Source organism: Bombina bombina, chromosome 5 (genome assembly GCF_027579735.1).
Source record: "Bombina bombina isolate aBomBom1 chromosome 5, aBomBom1.pri, whole genome shotgun sequence".
NCBI lineage: Eukaryota > Metazoa > Chordata > Amphibia > Anura > Bombinatoridae > Bombina > Bombina bombina.
The window spans coordinates 1,042,002,220-1,042,027,513 of record NC_069503.1 but is presented as its reverse complement, the minus strand read 5'-3'; positions in this window follow the sequence as shown (position 1 = coordinate 1,042,027,513).

The following is a 25,294-nucleotide window of genomic DNA, read 5'->3' as shown; positions in this document are numbered from 1 at the left end:
ACCCCCGGGGATTCCAGACCAGGTTTAAGGGGGTAACGATGATGGAATGACTTCACCAGACGAGGGGCATGAACTTCCGAATGAAGATGCCAGGAATCATCCTCTGGACCATAACCCTTCCATCTGATAAGATATTCTAATCTTTGTCGTCGAATCCTAGAATCCAATATAGATTCAACTTCAAATTCCTCTGGAAGATCCACTGAGATAGGAGGTGGAAGATCAACTGTCGTACGTGTCATTGAATCAAAAGGTTTTAGTAATGAAATATGAAAAGTGGGATGAAACTTGTAGTCCTTGGGTAACGTGAGTTTGACCACATTGGGATTTATTACCTGCTCCACAGGGTAAGGTCCCAGAAATTGGTTAGCCAATTTCTTGCTAGGGACCTGAAGTTTGAGGTTTTTAGTAGAGAGTAATACTAGGTCACCTATTTTATATTCAGGTCCAATTGAATGTTTCCGATCATAGTATTTCTTTTGGTATTCCTTAGCTTCAGCTAGATGTTTTTTCAATACTCTTAATCGATCTTGAAGCTTGGAAGAAAAATCTAAAGCTGAAGGGGAATTTACTGTTTTGTGGGACAAGGTTATAGTATTAGGATGGTACCCATAAGTTGCGAAGAAGGGGGATGTTTTGGTTGAGGAACAGAATGAATTATTATGAGTAAATTCAGCCATAGGAAGGTAAATTAGCCAGTCATCTTGTAAATGTGAAATATAAGAACGTAAAAAGTGTTCAATAGTCTGGTTGAGTCTTTCTGTCAAGCCATTTGTCTGAGGATGAAAAGCAGTAGTGTAGCGATGATCAATTTTCAGTAATTTACACAAAGATCTCCAGAACGAAGAGGTGAATTGGGTACCCCTGTCAGTAATAATATTAGAGGGTAAACCATGTAGTCTTACAACCTGATCAAGAAATACTTTAGCTGTAGTCATGGCAGTTGGTAATCCCTTAAGTGGAATAAAATGAGCCAGTCTTGTTAAATGGTCGACTACTACCATGATAGTGTTATATTGTTGTGATGCAGGTAACTCAACTATAAAATCCATGGCAATAGTACTCCATGGTTTATCTGGAATGGGCAGAGGCCTAAGTAACCCTATGGGTTTTTTATGTTCAATTTTATTTCTAGCACAATTCTCACACCTAGAGACATAATCATAAATGTATTTATTCATTCCTGGCCACCAAAACTTACGACGGGTAAGTTCAATGGTTTTCTGTATCCCTGGGTGACCAGATATGGTGTCATCATGGGTATGTGTGAGAATGGAAGATCTTATTTTCTCAGGTATGTATAACTTTTCTTCATGATAAAAAAGACCTGTAGTAGGATCTTTGGAACAATTTTGTAATGGTATTGAATCATGTTTTAGAGCGTTGTAAATCTCTTCTTCTAAAGGTGTTAAAGTACCTATTATCTTTTCTGGTGGAATAGTGAAGTTAGGTTGTTCATGTGGAAGTAACTCATAAATACGTGAAAGTGCATCTGCCTTTGTGTTTTGACTCCCAGGTTTATAAGTTATTAGAAAGTTAAAGCGATCTAGAAAGAGTGACCATCTTGCTTGCCTTGCTGTTAAAGTCTTATTCTTTTTTAAGTATTCTAAATTTTTATGATCAGTATATATAAGGAATGGAATTACTGATCCTTCTAGTAGGTGTCTCCATTGTTCTAGAGAACACTTAATAGCAAGGAGTTCTTTGTCTCCAACACTATAGTTAGCTTCAGCACAAGTTAACGTTCTTGAATAGAACGCAATGGGATGAACTTCACCTGTCTCCTTATTTTGTTGGGAAAGAACAGCCCCTATGCCTGTATTAGATGCATCAACTTCCAACAGGAACTGTTGATCAAATTTAGGCAGTGTTAGTATTGGAGCTGTTGTGAACATTTCCTTAAGACTATCAAAAGTCTTCTGGGCTTGTTCAGACCACTTAAATCGCTGTTTTATGCTAGTTAATTGTGTTAATGGTTTTATCACTGAGGAGAAGTTTTTTATAAATTTACGGTAATAATTTGCGAAACCAATAAATCGCTGTAATGCTTTTACTGTAGTGGGTTTAGGCCAGTCTTTAATAGCGGATACTTTTTCAGGATCCATTTCTATTTTGTTTGGGGTAATTATATAACCCAAAAATTTTATTTTTGAGACATGAAAAACACATTTTTCTAGCTTAGCATATAACTTATGCTCCTTGAGTCGAGTAAGAACCCACCTAACATGTTTTTCATGTTCTATGGGAGATTTCGAATAAATCAGAATATCATCTAGATATATGATGACACAGATATCCATTAGATCATGAAAAATCTCGTTGATAAAATGTTGGAAGGTTGCGGGAGCATTGCTCAAACCAAAGGGCATTACGTTATACTGGAAAAGACCATAGCGGGTTCTGAACGCGGTTTTCCATTCGTGCCCTTCCTTTATGCGAATAAGATTATAAGCGCCCTTTAGATCTAATTTCGAGTAGATCGTGGCCTCATTTAATCTTTCGAGTAACTCTGGTATGAGAGGTAAAGGATACCTATTTTTAATTGTTATTTCATTCAATGCCCTGTAGTCTATAATGGGTCTTATTGTCCCATCTTTGTTGCGTACTAAAAATAATCCTGCAGCAGCAGGGGATGTTGAGTGTGAGATGAACCCTTTTCGCAAGTTTTCATCTAAATATGATCTTAGATATACCAATTCTTCTTGCGAAAGAGGGTAAATCTTACCATGTGGTATCTGAGATCCCGGTATTAAATCAATGGGACAGTCAAATTCCCTATGTGGTGGGAGGTTTTCTGCCTCCTTGAGGTCAAATACCTCTGCCAGGTCCTGATAAATTTGTGGTAGCTCATGTTCTATAGTAGAGATTACCTGATAGGGAAAACAAGTCTTTATACAATAATCAGAGTCAAATTTTATTTGTTGTGATGACCAGTCAATATGAGGATTATGTATTTGTAACCAGTTGAAACCTAAGATAATAATATGCATGTAGATAGGTATGAGGTCAAAAGTAATATATTCAGAATGTCCTTGGTCAGTTGTTATGAGTAAAGGGATTGTCTGATGAGTAATGGGGCCCTGTTGTATAATAGAACCATCAATAAGTTTAACAGAAACAGGATGTGTCTTGACAACAGTTGGAATTTTATTGAGCTTAACATATGCTATGTCTATATAGTTTCCTGACGCCCCAGAATCAATCAAAGCGTTAGAGCGCACGTTTTTCTGATCCCACTGTAAAGAAAAAGTGAGAGTGAGATGGGGGTTTTGAGAAATGTGAAAAATATTGTTTTTGAAACTACCCTTACCCTTTTTCTGTCTCAATAGAGATGGACAATTTGTGACGGAGTGGTCTTTTTGTCCACAATAAAGACAGAGATTTTCTAATCTATGTCTAATTTTTTCCTCTGGGGTTAGAGGACCCCTTATAGTTCCAATTTCCATAGGAACCTGGTTTGAAACAGCTTTTTCCATGGTTGTAAAACAGGGATATGAACGTCTGGGTACCACTTCATAGGAAGCTTTTTCAGCCTTTCTTTCACGTAACCTTCGGTCCAAGGTGGTGCTTAATTTCATCAACCCATTCAGTGTGTCAGGCATCTCTAGACGTGACAATTCATCTTTAAGGGATTCAGAGAGACCCAATCTGAATTGATTCTTTAAACTGATCTCGTTCCATTGAGAGTCATCTATCCACATTTGAAATTCAGTAATATATTCTTCAATGTTTCTTTTCCCTTGTTTCATAGATCTTAATTTGTTTTCAGCTGTTATTTGAGTGTGGGAATCCTCATACAAGGCAGTCATAGCTAAAAAAAATTCTTCAAGCGAATCCAATATTGAATGTTCACTTTCAAAAAATCTATTGGCCCAGGAGCGTGGCTCCCCCTGTAGGAAGGAAATAGTGGTACAGACCTTTATCCTTTCACTATGATATGTTTTAGGTCTAAGTGAGTAAAGAAGTTTACATGCACTTTTAAAATCCCTGAATTCGCTGCGTTTGCCAGAAAATGGTTGTGGGTATTGTATGTGAGGTTCAGCAATTCCTGCTTCTTTCCCTGACATACAATCTTTTATTATAGTTTTGAGAGCTTTATTTTCAGTTTGTACCTCTGTTAATGCTCTAGCAAGATATTCTAATTTCTGATGAATATTAGAAAATTCATTTTTAATTTCATTAGGATCCATATTCCAAAAAATAAAAAAAAACTTTCTTTTTATGGCCTGAAAATTCTGTGATATGTGTGAATAAATTTGTCTCACAAACTTTAGAGAAAAATAAAATAAAGGGAATGTAGCTCTATTCTTGTAAACAGCAAATATATATAACTTAATATACTCGCATGCACAAGGTGAGCATTTACTTTAGTAATTGAAATGAAAGTATGGACTATACCTCTATGAATGTTAATAATAATTCTTATGTGAGAAGCTTATATAGCTTCTACTATATAAACAATGATTCGTTTATGATCAAAGAAAAAATGAGAAAAAATTCCTTTAAATTCAGGATATGAAATAAGTTGATAAAGTTCAAATCTTAGTAAAGTAATGTTCAAATAACTTTCCTTTAGTTTCACGCACTCACACAAACACTCTAAAATATATATACAATGATCCAACACACACGCAATATTGAGCAGCAAGGAGGAGGTTAATTCAGTGAAAATACAGCTCAGGTAAGTAATGACACTTAGCGTTATATTTGTAAACCTTAAACTTTGTATACAATACGATACCAATACCAGCGTGGTGATAAGACCAGATTTCCCCAGAAACGATGGTGAAGCGTGGAGAGCGGTATTAGCAGCAGAGTATATACTAAACCGGAGAATATTAGAAAGCGGCGTCCGGTAGCAGCATGTGTGAGTGCGGCTTCAGCTGTGAGTGATAGAGTTCCGGAAGCGTAGGAATATGATTAGAAGTAACGGTCCCAAAAAAGGAATCATGAAAGAAGTGCAGCAAACTTTGAGTACAAACAGCCTTCAAAAATTATTAAATACTTTAGACCTGAAAGGGAAAATAAATTGCTTGAAATGAGCAATAGCAAAGGATGAGAGAATCCACTTTAATTTTCAGGCACTGAGTAATGGAGAAGCACTTCCTTAAATAGGAGGAAGTGCTGATAGTCAGAAAGTCTTAAAGGGATATCACATCCCCCCCTTCTCAGGGAATCACCCCCGGGGATTCCAGACCAGGTTTAAGGGGGTAACGATGATGGAATGACTTCACCAGACGAGGGGCATGAACTTCCGAATGAAGATGCCAGGAATCATCCTCTGGACCATAACCCTTCCATCTGATAAGATATTCTAATCTTTGTCGTCGAATCCTAGAATCCAATATAGATTCAACTTCAAATTCCTCTGGAAGATCCACTGAGATAGGAGGTGGAAGATCAACTGTCGTACGTGTCATTGAATCAAAAGGTTTTAGTAATGAAATATGAAAAGTGGGATGAAACTTGTAGTCCTTGGGTAACGTGAGTTTGACCACATTGGGATTTATTACCTGCTCCACAGGGTAAGGTCCCAGAAATTGGTTAGCCAATTTCTTGCTAGGGACCTGAAGTTTGAGGTTTTTAGTAGAGAGTAATACTAGGTCACCTATTTTATATTCAGGTCCAATTGAATGTTTCCGATCATAGTATTTCTTTTGGTATTCCTTAGCTTCAGCTAGATGTTTTTTCAATACTCTTAATCGATCTTGAAGCTTGGAAGAAAAATCTAAAGCTGAAGGGGAATTTACTGTTTTGTGGGACAAGGTTATAGTATTAGGATGGTACCCATAAGTTGCGAAGAAGGGGGATGTTTTGGTTGAGGAACAGAATGAATTATTATGAGTAAATTCAGCCATAGGAAGGTAAATTAGCCAGTCATCTTGTAAATGTGAAATATAAGAACGTAAAAAGTGTTCAATAGTCTGGTTGAGTCTTTCTGTCAAGCCATTTGTCTGAGGATGAAAAGCAGTAGTGTAGCGATGATCAATTTTCAGTAATTTACACAAAGATCTCCAGAACGAAGAGGTGAATTGGGTACCCCTGTCAGTAATAATATTAGAGGGTAAACCATGTAGTCTTACAACCTGATCAAGAAATACTTTAGCTGTAGTCATGGCAGTTGGTAATCCCTTAAGTGGAATAAAATGAGCCAGTCTTGTTAAATGGTCGACTACTACCATGATAGTGTTATATTGTTGTGATGCAGGTAACTCAACTATAAAATCCATGGCAATAGTACTCCATGGTTTATCTGGAATGGGCAGAGGCCTAAGTAACCCTATGGGTTTTTTATGTTCAATTTTATTTCTAGCACAATTCTCACACCTAGAGACATAATCATAAATGTATTTATTCATTCCTGGCCACCAAAACTTACGACGGGTAAGTTCAATGGTTTTCTGTATCCCTGGGTGACCAGATATGGTGTCATCATGGGTATGTGTGAGAATGGAAGATCTTATTTTCTCAGGTATGTATAACTTTTCTTCATGATAAAAAAGACCTGTAGTAGGATCTTTGGAACAATTTTGTAATGGTATTGAATCATGTTTTAGAGCGTTGTAAATCTCTTCTTCTAAAGGTGTTAAAGTACCTATTATCTTTTCTGGTGGAATAGTGAAGTTAGGTTGTTCATGTGGAAGTAACTCATAAATACGTGAAAGTGCATCTGCCTTTGTGTTTTGACTCCCAGGTTTATAAGTTATTAGAAAGTTAAAGCGATCTAGAAAGAGTGACCATCTTGCTTGCCTTGCTGTTAAAGTCTTATTCTTTTTTAAGTATTCTAAATTTTTATGATCAGTATATATAAGGAATGGAATTACTGATCCTTCTAGTAGGTGTCTCCATTGTTCTAGAGAACACTTAAGAGCAAGGAGTTCTTTGTCTCCAACACTATAGTTAGCTTCAGCACAAGTTAACGTTCTTGAATAGAACGCAATGGGATGAACTTCACCTGTCTCCTTATTTTGTTGGGAAAGAACAGCCCCTATGCCTGTATTAGATGCATCAACTTCCAACAGGAACTGTTGATCAAATTTAGGCAGTGTTAGTATTGGAGCTGTTGTGAACATTTCCTTAAGACTATCAAAAGTCTTCTGGGCTTGTTCAGACCACTTAAATCGCTGTTTTATGCTAGTTAATTGTGTTAATGGTTTTATCACTGAGGAGAAGTTTTTTATAAATTTACGGTAATAATTTGCGAAACCAATAAATCGCTGTAATGCTTTTACTGTAGTGGGTTTAGGCCAGTCTTTAATAGCGGATACTTTTTCAGGATCCATTTCTATTTTGTTTGGGGTAATTATATAACCCAAAAATTTTATTTTTGAGACATGAAAAACACATTTTTCTAGCTTAGCATATAACTTATGCTCCTTGAGTCGAGTAAGAACCCACCTAACATGTTTTTCATGTTCTATGGGAGATTTCGAATAAATCAGAATATCATCTAGATATATGATGACACAGATATCCATTAGATCATGAAAAATCTCGTTGATAAAATGTTGGAAGGTTGCGGGAGCATTGCTCAAACCAAAGGGCATTACGTTATACTGGAAAAGACCATAGCGGGTTCTGAACGCGGTTTTCCATTCGTGCCCTTCCTTTATGCGAATAAGATTATAAGCGCCCTTTAGATCTAATTTCGAGTAGATCGTGGCCTCATTTAATCTTTCGAGTAACTCTGGTATGAGAGGTAAAGGATACCTATTTTTAATTGTTATTTCATTCAATGCCCTGTAGTCTATAATGGGTCTTATTGTCCCATCTTTGTTGCGTACTAAAAATAATCCTGCAGCAGCAGGGGATGTTGAGTGTGAGATGAACCCTTTTCGCAAGTTTTCATCTAAATATGATCTTAGATATACCAATTCTTCTTGCGAAAGAGGGTAAATCTTACCATGTGGTATCTGAGATCCCAGTATTAAATCAATGGGACAGTCAAATTCCCTATGTGGTGGGAGGTTTTCTGCCTCCTTGAGGTCAAATACCTCTGCCAGGTCCTGATAAATTTGTGGTAGCTCATGTTCTATAGTAGAGATTACCTGATAGGGAAAACAAGTCTTTATACAATAATCAGAGTCAAATTTTATTTGTTGTGATGACCAGTCAATATGAGGATTATGTATTTGTAACCAGTTGAAACCTAAGATAATAATATGCATGTAGATAGGTATGAGGTCAAAAGTAATATATTCAGAATGTCCTTGGTCAGTTGTTATGAGTAAAGGGATTGTCTGATGAGTAATGGGGCCCTGTTGTATAATAGAACCATCAATAAGTTTAACAGAAACAGGATGTGTCTTGACAACAGTTGGAATTTTATTGAGCTTAACATATGCTATGTCTATATAGTTTCCTGACGCCCCAGAATCAATCAAAGCGTTAGAGCGCACGTTTTTCTGATCCCACTGTAAAGAAAAAGTGAGAGTGAGATGGGGGTTTTGAGAAATGTGAAAAATATTGTTTTTGAAACTACCCTTACCCTTTTTCTGTCTCAATAGAGATGGACAATTTGTGACGGAGTGGTCTTTTTGTCCACAATAAAGACAGAGATTTTCTAATCTACGTCTAATTTTTTCCTCTGGGGTTAGAGGACCCCTTATAGTTCCAATTTCCATAGGAACCTGGTTTGAAACAGCTTTTTCCATGGTTGTAAAACAGGGATATGAACGTCTGGGTACCACTTCATAGGAAGCTTTTTCAGCCTTTCTTTCACGTAACCTTCGGTCCAAGGTGGTGCTTAATTTCATCAACCCATTCAGTGTGTCAGGCATCTCTAGACGTGACAATTCATCTTTAAGGGATTCAGAGAGACCCAATCTGAATTGATTCTTTAAACTGATCTCGTTCCATTGAGAGTCATCTATCCACATTTGAAATTCAGTAATATATTCTTCAATGTTTCTTTTCCCTTGTTTCATAGATCTTAATTTGTTTTCAGCTGTTATTTGAGTGTGGGAATCCTCATACAAGGCAGTCATAGCTAAAAAAAATTCTTCAAGCGAATCCAATATTGAATGTTCACTTTTAAAAAATCTATTGGCCCAGGAGCGTGGCTCCCCCTGTAGGAAGGAAATAGTGGTACAGACCTTTATCCTTTCACTATGATATGTTTTAGGTCTAAGTGAGTAAAGAAGTTTACATGCACTTTTAAAATCCCTGAATTCGCTGCGTTTGCCAGAAAATGGTTGTGGGTATTGTATGTGAGGTTCAGCAATTCCTGCTTCTTTCCCTGACATACAATCTTTTATTATAGTTTTGAGAGCTTTATTTTCAGTTTGTACCTCTGTTAATGCTCTAGCAAGATATTCTAATTTCTGATGAATATTAGAAAATTCATTTTTAATTTCATTAGGATCCATATTCCAAAAAATAAAAAAAAACTTTCTTTTTATGGCCTGAAAATTCTGTGATATGTGTGAATAAATTTGTCTCACAAACTTTAGAGAAAAATAAAATAAAGGGAATGTAGCTCTATTCTTGTAAACAGCAAATATATATAACTTAATATACTCGCATGCACAAGGTGAGCATTTACTTTAGTAATTGAAATGAAAGTATGGACTATACCTCTATGAATGTTAATAATAATTCTTATGTGAGAAGCTTATATAGCTTCTACTATATAAACAATGATTCGTTTATGATCAAAGAAAAAATGAGAAAAAATTCCTTTAAATTCAGGATATGAAATAAGTTGATAAAGTTCAAATCTTAGTAAAGTAATGTTCAAATAACTTTCCTTTAGTTTCACGCACTCACACAAACACTCTAACATATATATACAATGATCCAACACACACGCAATATTGAGCAGCAAGGAGGAGGTTAATTCAGTGAAAATACAGCTCAGGTAAGTAATGACACTTAGCGTTATATTTGTAAACCTTAAACTTTGTATACAATACGATACCAATACCAGCGTGGTGATAAGACCAGATTTCCCCAGAAACGATGGTGAAGCGTGGAGAGCGGTATTAGCAGCAGAGTATATACTAAACCGGAGAATATTAGAAAGCGGCGTCCGGTAGCAGCATGTGTGAGTGCGGCTTCAGCTGTGAGTGATAGAGTTCCGGAAGCGTAGGAATATGATTAGAAGTAACGGTCCCAAAAAAGGAATCATGAAAGAAGTGCAGCAAACTTTGAGTACAAACAGCCTTCAAAAATTATTAAATACTTTAGACCTGAAAGGGAAAATAAATTGCTTGAAATGAGCAATAGCAAAGGATGAGAGAATCCACTTTAATTTTCAGGCACTGAGTAATGGAGAAGCACTTCCTTAAATAGGAGGAAGTGCTGATAGTCAGAAAGTCTTAAAGGGATATCACAGGCACAGATGAAATTCAACGGTTTGTTGATTGGATTAATGTGAATGAACTTAATCTGACCTTTACTTTTGATATCAATGAACACAAGATTAATTATCTGGATGTCACCATTAAAGGTAAAGCTGATGGCACAATTGAAACCACCAGCTATAGGAAACCTATCTCAGGTAACACCTTGCTTCATGGCATGGCATTGCTGTCACCCACCCCATGTTCCGTATGCGATTGCAAAAGGACAACTCATCCGACTCAAGAGAAATTGTTCGGATGAGGGTACCTTTAGGGATCAATCAGAAGAATTGATAGGCCATTTCAAACAACGCAGCTATAAAAAGACTGACATAGATAAAGCCCTTAAAGAGGTAGAAAGTATAGATAGGAAGACCCTACTCAACTTGGGAAATAAGAAGGAAAAAAGGAGGACAGAAACTGTCCCTTACAAGGGTGTTACCTTTGTCACTAACTACAGCTCGCAGTATAAGCAAATATGTGGAATTGTCCGCAAGCACTTTGGTTTATTGCGAGCTGATGATAAATTGGTAAACACAGTGGATTACGGCCTGAGATGCTCTTAAAGAAGAGCGAGTACAATAGGGAACATGGTATCTCCCTCCCAACTTAAAAGTGACCGAACAACTATTATGAATTCATGGCTAACACACAGAGGTATGTACAAATGTGGCCACAGGAAATGTAAACCCCGTGACCACGTTGAGATCACCTCTTCCTTTACCTCAAACATCAATGGAAAAACCTTTAAAATTGAACGCTGTCTAAATTGCTCCTCTACATACGTGGTCTATATGATTGAATGCACCCAATGCAGGGTGCAATACATAGGGCTTACTACCAGAGACATTAGGTCACGCATTAGGGAGCATTTTAGTACTATCTCTGTAGGTAAGGCCACTACACCTATTGTGACACATTTTGCAGTCAAGCATCAAATAGATCTGTCCTTCTTTAGCTGGAAAGCTATAGGACAGGTACTCATCCCTAAGAGAGGGGGAGACAGAGAGAATCTCCTCTATAAGAGAGAAATGTATTGGATTTTTCATCTAGAAATAAGGTTTCCAGGTGGATTAAATTCCCAATATGATTTATTCAAATATTGGGAATAAACGTCTACACTGCTTTTACACTACTATAGTAATAAATACAATAATAATTTTTATGTTAGTGTAACATCTTCCATTCAGCCATCTGTTTGTATATATTATATTTCCCATTCTTAATAATTGACCCATCTTCAGTCTAAAATATTGATTAACCTTAGTATCTGTCTAAATCTGGAAGGATAACAACTAGCTCTCATGACATGTTTTACCTATGTGTTTATGAGCACACTTTTACTTGTTTTAAAAGTGTTTTTCTTACTAGTAGATCTAGGCTGCTTATTATAAGTATGATCTACTTTATGTTAACTTGAAATATATTTACCCAGATGGAGACTAAGTCTTTCCTAAGATTATAGCAAACATGTTTTGAATAATATCGCCCAACTATTTGCCTAATGAGGACAGTTATTGTCTCTAGTTTGGGTTTAGTTTTTGAGAAATACTCTAACTATAGCCTTATATGTATAAACTTTAACATGTGGAACCCAACTAGGATTTTATTCTCATATGGGTCCAGATTTGGAGTATCTCTGATTTGCTCTACTGGTCTGAATACCTTAATTGCTTTCCATGCGTATCTTGCAGATAGTGGTAGCAAGTCAGATTGGTTGCCAAGTTCAAACTCACCTTTAATACATAGGATTTGCAATAAAAGCACTCTCGTTCACAACAGCTCACTTACATAATTACAACACAGTTGCAGATGAATGAATCATCATAGTTATATATGCATTGAGTGTCACAATACCTTGATGAATTTATATAGTGACTAATGAATTTTTTTGATTAAGGGTGAATAATCAGCCTAGTGACTAAGATAGACTAATATTTAACGAGGTTAGAAAGGTTTATACCTGTTTTTTGTATATATATACTAAGTCCTGCCCTTTTGATTTTAACCTATCAAATCACACCAGTCTTTTTTATAAGCCCAGCTGTGTTAGGAGTTTCAATCAGGCTAAGAATAAGGCTACGGCCGAAACGCGTAAGCCAGTGCAGCAAGGACTTAGTGTTCTAGCTCTATCTATCTTCCATGTTATACTGTTTATAACAAGCTGATGGTTTTTGATTTTTTAATTTTTGGACTAATAAAGTATCTGGATTTTTAACCAAGGCATTGGATTCCTGCATCTTTCTCTTTATCCTTTAAATGACGTCATCCAAGATGGCGTCCCTCGAATTCCGATTGGCTGATAGGATTCTATCAGCCAATCGGAATTAAGGTAGGAAAAATCTGATTGGCTGATTGAATCAGCCAATCAGATTCAAGTTCAATCGGATTGAGCTCGCATTCTATTGGCTGATCGAAACAGGGGCTTAGTGTTAGGTTTTTTAAGGGGTGTTTGGGTTAGATTAGGGGTATGTGGGTGGTGGGTTGTAATGTTGGGGGGTATTGTATGTTTATTTAAATGCAAAAGAGCTTTTTTCTTTGTGGCATGCCCCGCAAAAGGCCCTTTTAAGGGCTGGTAAGGTATAAGAGCTGTTAAATTTTTATTTTAGAATAGGGTAGGGCATTTTTTTTATTTTGGGGGGCTTTGTTATTATTTTAGGGGGCTTAGAGTAGGTGTAATTAGTTTAAAATTCTTGTAATCTTTTTTTATTTTTTGTAATTTAGTGTTTGTTTGTTTTTGTAATTTAGTGTTTGTTTTTGTAATTTAGTTTGGTTGATTTAATTGTAGATAATTGTAGGTAGTTTATTTAATTAATTTATTGATAGTGTAGTGTTAGGTTTAATTGTAACTTAGGTTAGGATTTATTTTACAGGTAATTTTGTAATTATTTTAACTAGGTAGCTATTAAATAGTTATTAACTATTTAATAGCTATTGTACCTAGTTAAAATAAATACAAAGTTGCCTGTAAAATAAATATTAATCCTAAAATAGCTACAATATAATTATTATTTATATTGTAGCTATATTAGGGTTTATTTTACAGGTAAGTATTTAGCTTTAAATAGGATTAATTTATTTAATAAGAATTATTTTATTTCGTTAGAATAAAATTATATTTAACTTAGGGGGGTGTTAGGGTTAGACTTAGCTTTAGGGGTTAATACATTTATTAGAGTAGCGGTGAGGTCCGGTCGGCAGATTAGGGGTTAATAATTGTAGGTAGGTGGCGGCGATGTTGGGGCGGCAGATTAGGGGTTAATAATTATAATATAGGGGTCGGCGGTGTTAGGGGCAGCAGATTAGGGGTACATAGGGATAACGTAGGTTGCGGCGGTGTACGGAGCAGCAGATTATGGGTTAAAAATAATATGCAGGGGTCAGCGATAGCAGGGGCGGCAGATTAGGGGTTAATAAGTGTAAGGCTAGGGGTGTTTAGACTCTGGGTACATGTTAGGGTGTTAGGTGCAGACTTAGGAAGTGTTTCCCCATAGGAAACAATGGGACTGCGTTTGGAGCTGAACGCTGCTTTTTTGCAGGTGTTAGGTTTTTTTCAGCTCAAACTGCCCCATTGTTTCCTATGGGGGAATCGTGCATGAGCACATTTTTGAAGCTGGCCGCGTCCGTTAGCAACGCTGGTATTGAGAGTTGCAGTGGCGGTAAATATGCCTGTACGCTCCCTTTTTGGAGCCTAACGCAGCCATTCAGACAACTCTAAATACCAGCATTGTTTAAAAGGTGCGGGGGGAAAAAAAACAAGCGTTGCTAACGCACCGCTTTGGCCGCAAAACTCTAAATCTAGGCGTAAATGTATAAGGAACACACAAACTTCATGTAAGAGAGGAAACATCCATATCATACAGAGCAGAGCAATTATCAGCCATCATGTGACTATATATTAAGGTGAAGAAGGATGCACTGGCGCTTAGGTTTGGTAATATATAATACAGTACCCGGATAAGTAATGTCCCCTATCATGTCAGTTTCAAGCTGTCTACAGCATAGGTATTATAGCTCATCTGTGAAATAACTAACTATACTAAGCTACGCTGTTTTTCTAGTTGCAGCCCAGAAATGCCAAGGGAGCATATATTAAATTGTTTGGCAAATACAACAAAACCATGAGAGACACCCTAGAAAGCATTGCACCATCTTGCATACGCACTGTCCAAACCCATAACAATGCACCATCGTTTGATAGCTCCATCAGAGAAATGAAAAGAACAGGACGTAAACTTGAGAGAAAGTGGCGCAGAACACATGATCCAGAGGATAAAGCCGCTCTTACCAAACATCTAAATAAATATCAATCCAAGATAACTCAGAAAAAATCTTCATTTTTATCAGGCAAAATTGCACTCTCCCACAATAGACCCAGGCAACTGCTTCGCACAGTAGAAAGGCTCTGCAAACCAGCATGCATGCTTAGCCCCACCAACTTTTCTCAGGATAAATGTGAAGCATTTGCGAACTTCTTTAGAGACAAGATTTCATCAATCCGAATCGCTATCACAGCAGGCCAAACAGTTACACACCAGAACCACTACAATGGAATGCCAGATTGCCCCAGTTTATGGTCCACTTTTACAAATGTGGATATAAAAGAAGTTAAAAACACCATACAAAAGTTGTAAACACTCACCCCAGTCCTCACAAAAATAGTGCAGTGTTCACTAAAACAGGAGACTTTCCAGATCCTCTAAAAGAAGCTGTGGTAAAACCACTCCTAAAGAAACACTTTATTAGACCCAAACTGCATGACTAATTACAGACCAGTATCCAACCTCCCATTTCTGGGGAAAATAATTGAAAAAGTAGTGGTAACTCAACTGGAAGCCCATCTATCACGCCTAAACATATTCGATCCTTTCCAGTCAGGCTTCAGATGCCGCCACAGCACTGAAACAGCGCTAGTCTGAGTGCTAAATGATCTCCTCATGGCAAGAGACAAAGGTGATTACTCCATTCTAATCCTCCTGGATCTCTCAGCTGCATTTGACACCATTGACCATAGGATTCTAATAGAGCGTTTGCAGTACATCTCTGGTCTAGGAGGCACAGTCCTTAACTGGTTTAAATCTTTCCTCGCTGGTAGATCACAGAGAGTAATATCAGGATCAAGCTAATCAGCACCAACAGAACTGGCCTGCGGAGTTCCACAAGAATCTATCCTGTCTCCCATGCTATTCACAATTTACTTACTACCACTGAGGGACATCATTAACTGACATGGCCTAAGGTATCATTGTTACGCTGATGACACACAACTCTACTTCTCCTTTGCTCCAGATACTACAGACCCAGCATGCCGCATAAACAGTTGCTTAACAGACCTCATAGAATGGATGAATGCTAGCTGTCTCAAAGTGAACCCGGACAAAACAGAGTTACTCTTGGTGAGGGGACCACGGGCATCAAAAATATCCCACGATCACCCAACTGGCCTGGAGCTTAAAGGCTCTGAACTTGTTAGTTCAGCAAAGGTTCGAAACCTTGGAGTGCTGATTGACGCTGGACTATCTTTTAAACAGCAGATTTCCTACGTAATAAAAACTGTCCTACTTTCATCTGAAAAGCATAGCCAGGATACAACACTTAATTCCACCGGATGATATGCCAACATTAATCCATGCATTTGTATCCTCTAGGCCAGTGTTTTTCAACCAGTGTGCGCTGTGGCACACTAGTGTGCCGTGAGAGATCCTCAGGTGTGCCACGGCAGACTGACAACAGTGTGACATATTTTTTAAACTTTGCTTGTTTTTTACTCCCAGTGCAGGGGTAGTTTGTAGGAGGCATGGTATAACAGCACAATACATACAGTATGTGTGTGTTTGTGTCTATGTGTATATATATATATATGCTGTATTAGGCTACAATGTGTGATTTTCTTTAAATTTTGGGATGGTGGTGTGCCACAGGATTTTTTAATGTAAAAAAGTGTGCCACGGCAAAAAAAAGGTTAAAAATCACTGCTCTAGGCTAGATTACTGCAATGCACTTTACTTGGGCCTCCCAAAAAAAGAACTCCATCGCCTTCAGACAGTACAAAATGCAGCAGCCAGACTATTGACCTATCAAACTCGCTCCTGCCACATAAAACCTGTTCTCCACTCCCTGCATTGGCTTCCAATTAAATGGCGAACATATTTTAAAATTGGCCTGCTGACCTTCAAAGCCTTAAACAACCAAGGTCCACAGTACCTGAAAGAGCTCCTGACACCCTACATCCCATCCCATTCACTTTGGTCAGCCAACACATCCCTCCTCTCAGTGCCAAGAATAAGGACAAACTCAGGCTCCAGAGCATTCTGCCATGCTGCCCCTACTTTCTTGAACTCTTTACCGTGCACAATCAGAGAGGCACCGTCCTTACAGACTTTTTTAAAAAAAGCTAAAGACCCACCTCTTCCATCAGGCATTCAGTCCGCTTATCTGACCTTCAGAAACTCCTAACTTTTATGTCTTATGTTGGTATATTTGTAAAGTGCTTTGAGTCTCACAGGGAGAAAAGCCCTATATAAATAGCAAATTATTATTATAAATTATATATAAATTATAAATACCAAAGCTTAATATACAATAATATCTAAATTACTAAAGAGGTTTTGGGACATAACTCACTAATTATCCTCTATGCAGGATTAATTCTAGGAGGCATAAAGATATAGGAGTACTTTAAAAGGGGCCTCCAAACAAATAGTGTGTTAACAATGTTATAAAGGTTTAAAAGTAGGCAGTAATAAAACCAAACAAGAAAAATATGAGGCTAGCATATGTAAAGTTAGTAGATTCTAAAAGCGGAATCTCAATCTTAGATTGATTAGCAAATGTCCAGCTTATGAAATAACAGAAACTCTCAAAGAACTAAACCTCAGAGACAGAACTTGGTATGTAGAAGATAGAGTGCTTTAGCATAATGGGTACTAAAGTCTTTAAGTTGCTGACTTACATCTCACGGCTTCATCCGATGCCCACCAAGTTGTAAGGGGAGAAAAGCACATATTCAGTTTGCAGCTGATAAAGCGGTGAAGACTGTCTGACCGCAAGATGAAAACCACCCGCAACCTTTCCAGACGCCACAGTCATAAAAGTCCCGCAATCTACAAACTGAGCCTCAGTGAGTCGCTTTGTCCCAGCACAAGAACCGACTGCGACAAGATCAAGCTCTGACACCGAAACTCCCACTGTATCCGACCAAGGCTTAGCTGGTGAGTCTGATAGGCCCCCTCCGATGCGTAATATTGCTGAGAGTAGCAGAGGCCCAGGTTCCCAAAGGATTGAACAAATCTCTTCTGCTGTAGTGGTAGTGGGCTGTAGGGAGCTCGGAAGATTGTATAGTACCCTTGATACCTCTATTTGGGACTTGTGACATTGTGCGTTCTCTGTGTATTGAGAAACATTGCATCTCACATGTGGTGCATCCGATACTTCTTCACTAGAATTTCCCGTTAGTCCACTAGCTATCGGCACATCTTGGGTTCGGTTCATAGCTGCATCAAGCACCTCAATAAATTCGGAATGATCGGTATCCAATTTGAACATCAATTTGTGTAGCATAGAAATTACTTGCTTCTCCATGGTGTGACAAACGGCTAAAACTCCAGTATAAAAAACAGTGCGTAGCTATTCCCCATGATGGCGGTTTGCTTCGTATTACTGTCGCAGCAGGCTTAGAAGGTTTTTGTGCCCATAAAGCGTCTATATCCGTGCTTTTATTGTCTTTGGTTCATTAATTTAACTCTCCAGGACTTAGGGAGACATAAAAATTATATAAGACTATGTAATTTGATCCACACAATAAGATATTTAATTAAACAACAGGAGCTCTAGGAAGATGCGTCCTGCTGCTTCGGTAGTTGGCTCCGCCCCGCTTTAGTGTAATTTTAAACAATTCACAACTTAAGGGGCAGTAAACACCTTGAGCTTATAATATAGATGGCCAGATTACAAGTGGCACTTTTAATTATTTTTTTGCTCATGTAAAAACACTGCTTAAAGTAAACCTTTAACGTGGGTGGGTTAGCACGCATATTGCAAGCTGCAAGTAAATTGTTTGCGCGCAAGTGAAATTCGATGAGCACTAACTTTATGACTTTGGATATTGCAACAGCATTAACTTCTTAGCCCCATAGACTTCAATGCAGCAAGCAGAACAAAAAAAAACATAATTTATGTAAGAACTTACCTGATAAATGAATGTCGTTCATATTGGCAAGAGTCCATGAGCTAGTGATGTATGGGACACTATCCTACCAGGAGGGGCAAAGTTTCACAAACCTCAAAATGCCTATAAATACTCCCCTCACCACACCCACAATTCAGTTTAATGAATAGCCAAGAAGTGGGGTGATAAAGAAAGGAGTAAAAAGCATCAACAAAGGAATTTGAAAATAATTGTGCTTTATACAAAAAAATCATAACCACCATAAAAAGGGTGGGCCTCATGGAAGTTAAGTTCTTACATAAATTATGTTTTCTTTCATGTAATTGGCAAGAGTCCATGAGCTAGTGACGTATGGCATAGCAATACCCAAGATGTGGAACTCCACGCAAGAGTCACTAGAGAGGGAGGGACAAAATAAAAACAGCCATTTCGCTGAAAAAAATAAATCCACAACCCAAATATAAGTTTATTCTCAAAAAATAAAAATAAAAACTTAAATCATAAGCAGAAGAATCAAACTGAAACAGCTGCCTGAAGAACTTTCCTATCAAAAAAATGCTTCCGAAGAAGCAAATACATCAAAATGGTAGAATTTAGTAAATGTATGCAAAGAAGACCAAGTTGCTGCTTGCAAATCTGATCAACTGAAGCTTCATTCTTAAAAGCCCAAGAAGTGGAAACTGATCTAGTAGAATGAGCTGTAATTCTCTGAGGCGGGGCTTTACTCGACTCCAAATAAGCTTGATGAATCAAAAGCTTTAACCACGATGCCAAAGAAATGGCAGAAGCCTTCTGACCTTTCCTGGAACCAGAAAAGATAACAAATAGACTAGAAGTCTTCCAAAAATCTTTAGTGGCTTCAACATAATATTTCAGAGCTCTCACCACATCCAAAGAATGTAAAGATCTCTCCAAAGAATTCTTAGGATTAGGGCACAAAGAAGGGACAACAATTTCTCTATTAATGTTGTTAGAATTCACAACCTTAGGTAAGAATTTAAATGAAGTCCGCAAAACTGCCTTATCCTGATGAAAAATCAGAAAAAGAGATTCACATGAGAGAGCAGATAATTCAGAAACTCTTCTAGCAGAAGAGATGGCCAAAAGGAACAACACTTTCCAAGAAAGTAGTTTAATGTCCAAAGAATGCATAGGCTCAAATGTAGGAGCCTTTAAAGCCTTCAAAACCAAATTAAGACTCCAAGGAGGAGAGATTGATTTAATGACAGGATTGATACGAACCAAAGCTTGTACAAAACAATGAATATCAGGAAGTTTAGCAATTTTCCTGTGGAATAAAACAGAAAGAGCAGAGATTTGTCCTTTCAAGGAACTTGCAGACAACCCTTTATCTAAACCATCCTGAAGAAACTGTAAAATTCTAGGAATTCTAAAAGAATGCCAAGAGAATTTATGAGAAGAACACCATGAAATGTAAGTCTTCCAAACTCGATAAAAAATCTTTCTAGAAATAGATTTACGAGCCTGCAACATAGTATTAATCACCGAGTCAGAGAAACCTCTATGACTAAGCACTAAGCATTCAATTTTCATACCTTCAAATTTAATGATTTGAGATTCTGATGGAAAAACGGACCTTGAGATAGAAGGTCTGGCCTTAATGGAAGTGGCCAAGGTTGGCAACTGGACATACGAACAAGATCCGCATACCAAAACCTGTAAGGCCATGCTGGAGCCACCAGCAGCACAAACGATTGCTCCATGATGATTTTGGAGATCACTCTTGGAAGAAGAACTAGAGGCGGGAAAATATAAGACAGTTGAGAACACCAAGGAAGTGTCAACGCATCCACTGCTTCCACTTGAGGATACCTGGACCTGGACAGGTACCTGGGAAGATTTTTGTTTAGATGAGAAGCCATCAGATCTATTTCTGGAAGCTACCACATCTGAACAATTTGAGAAAACACATCTGAGTGGAGAGACTATTCTACCGGATGTAAAGTCTGACGACTGAGATAATCCGCTTCCCAATTGTCTATACCTGGGATATGAACTGCAGAAATTAGACAGGAGCTGGATTCCGCCCAAACAAGTATCCGAGATACTTCTTTCATAGCTTGAGGACTGGAGTCCCACCCTGATGATTAACATATGCCACAGTTGTGATATTGTCTGTCTGAAAACAAATAAACGGTTCTCTCTTCAACAGAGGCCAAAACTGAAGAGCCCTGAGAATTGCATGGAGTTCCAACATATTGATTGGTAATCTCGCCTCTTGAGATTTCCAAACCCCTTGTGCTGTCAGAGATCCGCGAACAGCTCCCAAACCTGAAAGACTTGCATCTGTTGTGATCACAGGCCAGGTTGGACGAACGAAAGAGGCCTCTAGAATTATAAGATGGTGATCTAACCACCAAGTCAGAGAAAGTCGAACATTGGGATTTAAGGATATTAATTGTGATATCCTTGTATAATACCGGCACCATTGTTTCAGCATACAAAGCTGGAGAGGTCTCATATGAAAACGAGCAAAGGGGATCGTGTCCGGTGCTGCAGTCCTGAGACCTAAAACTTCCATGCACATAGCTACTGAAGGGAATGACTGAGACTGAAGGTTCCGACAAGCTGCAACCAATTTCAATTTCAATTTCTCTTGTCTGTTAGATTCAGTGTCCATGACTTTGTCTCTATCTGGAAACCTAAAAAGGGTACCGTTGTCTGAGGAATCAAATAACTTTTTGGTAAATTGATCCTCCAACCATTTGAAGAAACAACACTTGTTGAGTCACGTGAGATTCTGCAGAACGTAAAGACTGAGCGAGTACCAAGATATCGTCCAAATAAGGAAACACTGCAATACCCCGTTCTCTGATTACAGAGAGTAGGGCACCGAGAACCTTTGAAAAGATTATTGGAGTTGTCGCTAGGCCAAAAGGAAGAGCAACAAATTGGTAATGCTTGTCTAGAAACGAGAATCTCAGGAACTGATAGTGATCCGGATGAACCGGAATATGAAGATATGCATCCTGTAAGTCTATTGTGTACATATAATGCCCTTGCTAAACAAGGCAGAATAGTCCTTATAGCCACTATTTTGAAAGTTGGTACTCTTACATATCGATTCAAAATCTTTATATCCAAAACTGGTCTGAATGAATTTTCTTTCTTAGGGACAATGAATAGATTTGAATAAAAGCCCCGACCCTGTTCCTGAAATGGAACTGGCATGATTACCCCTGATAACTCCAGGTCTGAAACACACTTCAGGAAAGCTTGAGCCTTTACTGGGTTCACTGGAATGCGTGAGAAAAAAAATCTTCTCACAGGTGGTCTTACTCTGAATCCTATTCTATACCCCTGAGAAACAATACTCTGAATCCAATGATTTTGGACCGAATTGATCCAAACACCTTTGAAAAATTTTAAACTGCCCCCTACCAGCTGAGCTGGAATGAGGGTTGCACCTTCATGCCGACTTGGGGGCTGGCTTTGATCTCTTAAATGGCTTGGATTTAGTCCAATTTGAGGAAGGCTTCCAATTGGAAACATATTCCTTTGGGGAAGGATTAGATTTTTGTTCCTTATTATGTAGAAAGGAACAAAAACAGTTAGAAGCTTTAGATTTACCTTTAGGTTTTTTATCCTGAGGCAAAAAAACTCCCTCCCCCCCAGTGACAGTTAAAATTATTGAATCCAACTGAGAACCAAATAATTTATTACCTTGGAAAGAAAGAGAAAGCAATCTGGACTTAGAAGCATTCCAAGATTTGAGCCATAAAGCTCTTCTAGCTAAAATAGCTAAAGACATATATCTAACATCAGTTTAGATAAAAAAAAATTGCATCACAAATTAAATTATTAGCATGTTGAATCAACTTAACATTGCTAGACAAATCATGATCCGATACTTGTTGAGCTAAAGTTTCCAACCAAAAAGTTGAAACAGCTGCAACATCAGCCAAAGAAATTGCAGGCCTAAGAAGATGACCTGAATGACCAAGAGTAGAGATAGCCCCATCAACTTTGGGGATCTTTTCCCAAAACTCCAATCTAACTGCTGGCAAAGGATACAATTTTTTAAACCTTGAAAAAGGAATAAAAGAAGTACCAGGCCTATTTCCTTCTTTAGAAATCATATCGGAAATAGCATCAGGAACTGGAAAAACCTCTGGAATACCCACAGGAGGTTTTTTAACAGAATTTAAACATGTACTAGTTTTAATATCAAGAGGACTAGTTTCCTCCATATCTAATGTAATCAACACTTCTTTTAATAAAGATCGAATATACTCAATTTTAAATAAATAAATAAGAGAATTTGTCAGTGTCAATATCTGAGGCAGGATCTTCTGAATCAGATAGATCCTCATCAGAGAAGGATAAATCAGTATGTTGCCGGTCATTTGAAATTTCATCAACCCTATGAGAAGTTTTAAAAGACCTTTTACGTTTATTAGAAGGTGGAATGGCAGCCAAAGCCTTCTGAATAGAATCAGAAATAAATTATTTTAAATTTACAGGTATATCTTGTGCATTAGATGTTGAGGTAACAGCAACAGGTAATGAATTACTACTGATGGATACATTTTCTGCATGTAAAAGTTTATCATGACAACTATTACAAACCACAGCTGGAGGTATAATCTCCACAAGTTTACAACAAATGCACTTAGCTTTGGTAGAACAGTTATCAGGCAGCTGGGATCCAACAGTGAATTCTGAGACAGGATCAGATTGAGACATCTTGCAAATGTAAGAGAAAAAAACAACATATAAAGCAAAATTATCAATTTCCTTATATGGCAGTTTCAGGAATGGGAAAAAATGCAAACAGCATAGCCCTCTGACATAGAAAAAGGCAAGAGGCAAATAGGAATGGGGTCTTAAATAATGAAAATATTTGGCGTCAAGTATGACGCACAACAAACAGAAAAATATTTTTTGGCGCCAAAAATGTCCGAAAACAACACACTCACGTCATAGATAACGCAACCTCGTGAAGGACTTGGCGTCAACTAAGACGCCAGAAATGATGAATTTGCGTCAATGAACGTAACTTTGCTCCAAAAAATCTTGCGCCAAGAATGACGCAATAAACTTTGGCATTTTGCGCCCTCGCGAGCCTAATTCTGCCCGCGAATTTAAAAGACAGACAATTTGAAAAAGAGACTATACCCCAGGTAAGAAATACATTTTCATAAAAAAGCATTTCCCAAACATGAAACTAACAGTCTGCAAAAAGGAAATATACTGAAAACCTGAATCAAGGCAAATATAAGTACAATACATATATTTAGAACTTTATATAAATCTAGTTATCAAGCCATCAACCGCAAATACGCTGGAACTTCGCAGAGTATTTGTGTGGAGGCTGATTCACCTTAGTTATCAAAGGCTAGAGACCGGCAAAAGTAGAATCTAGTGACGTAAGCTACGATCCGCTGGTCTCAGTCCGACACAGATCAATTCTTACGTCACTCCAGATGTGCCGAAGGCAAGTTCGGCACAATCTGACTACTTTTGCTAGTTATCAAATAACTAGCAGGTACGCTCAGCACTATTCTGGCCCAGCGTACCTGGTTTTCAATCCGCCGCCCTGGAGGCGTCGTATCCCATAGGAATAAATGGGAGTCTGACAGCAGCGAAAGCTCATGTTCGCTGCTGCCCGATATCCCATTGATTTCTATGGGAGATGTCTGCACCTAACACCCTAACATGTACCCCGAGTCTAAACACCCCTAATCTGGCCCCCTACACCACCGCCACCTATATAATAGTTATTAACCTCTAAACCGCCGCTCCCGGACAATGCCGCCACCTACATTATACCTATTAACCCCTAATCTGCCGCCCCCTATACCGCCACCACCTACATAATGTTATTAACCCCTATCCTGCGGATCCCGGACTCCGCCGCAACTAAATAAATTGTTTAACCCCTAAACTGCCGCTCCCGGACCCCGCCGCAACTAAATTAAGTGTTTAACCCCTAAACCGCCGCTCCCGGACCCCGCCACAACTAAATTAAATGTTTAACCCCTAAACCGCAGCTCCCGGACCCTGCTGCCACCTATATTAAACTTATTAACCCCTAAACCTAAGTCTAACACTAACCCCCTGAAGATCACCCTACCTTGAGCCGTGTTCACCCAGCCGGGCTGAATTCTTCATCCAAGCGGCGCAGAAGAGGTCCTCCATCCGGCCGAAGTCTTCATCCAAGCGGCGTCTTCTATCTTCAATCATCCGGAGTGGAGCCATCTTCCATCCAGCCGATGCGGAGCCATCTTCTTCCAACAACGTCCTAACACCGAATGCCTGGTCCTTTAAATTACGTTATCCAAGATGGCGTCCCTCGAATTCCGATTGGCTGATAGAATTCTATGAGCCAATCGGAATTAAGGTAGGAAAAATCCGATTGGTTGATTTAATCAGCCAATCGGATTGAAGTTCAATCCGATTGGCTGAATGGATCAGCCAATAGAATGCGAGGTCAATAACGATCTTTGCACTGGGAAGTTACATTTTGGAGCTCTTGGTGTTTTGAGCAGCCACACTATGAATGTATTACTTAAGAGATAGATACACTATGGTTAATATGGGGTTTTCACTACATTAATTTTTTTATTTAAGAGGATAATATATATCCAAAACCGGGAGTGAGAGCACTTCCGGTTTCAGTGGAACACATGGCGTGTGTTCCACTGGGGAAACTCAGAGGGACAAGATTTGGTTACACAGCTGGTTTGTATTGTATTGTCATTTTTTATACACTATTTAAGAGTGATACGTTGCACTTTTGTTTATTCTGATGAAGGGGTCT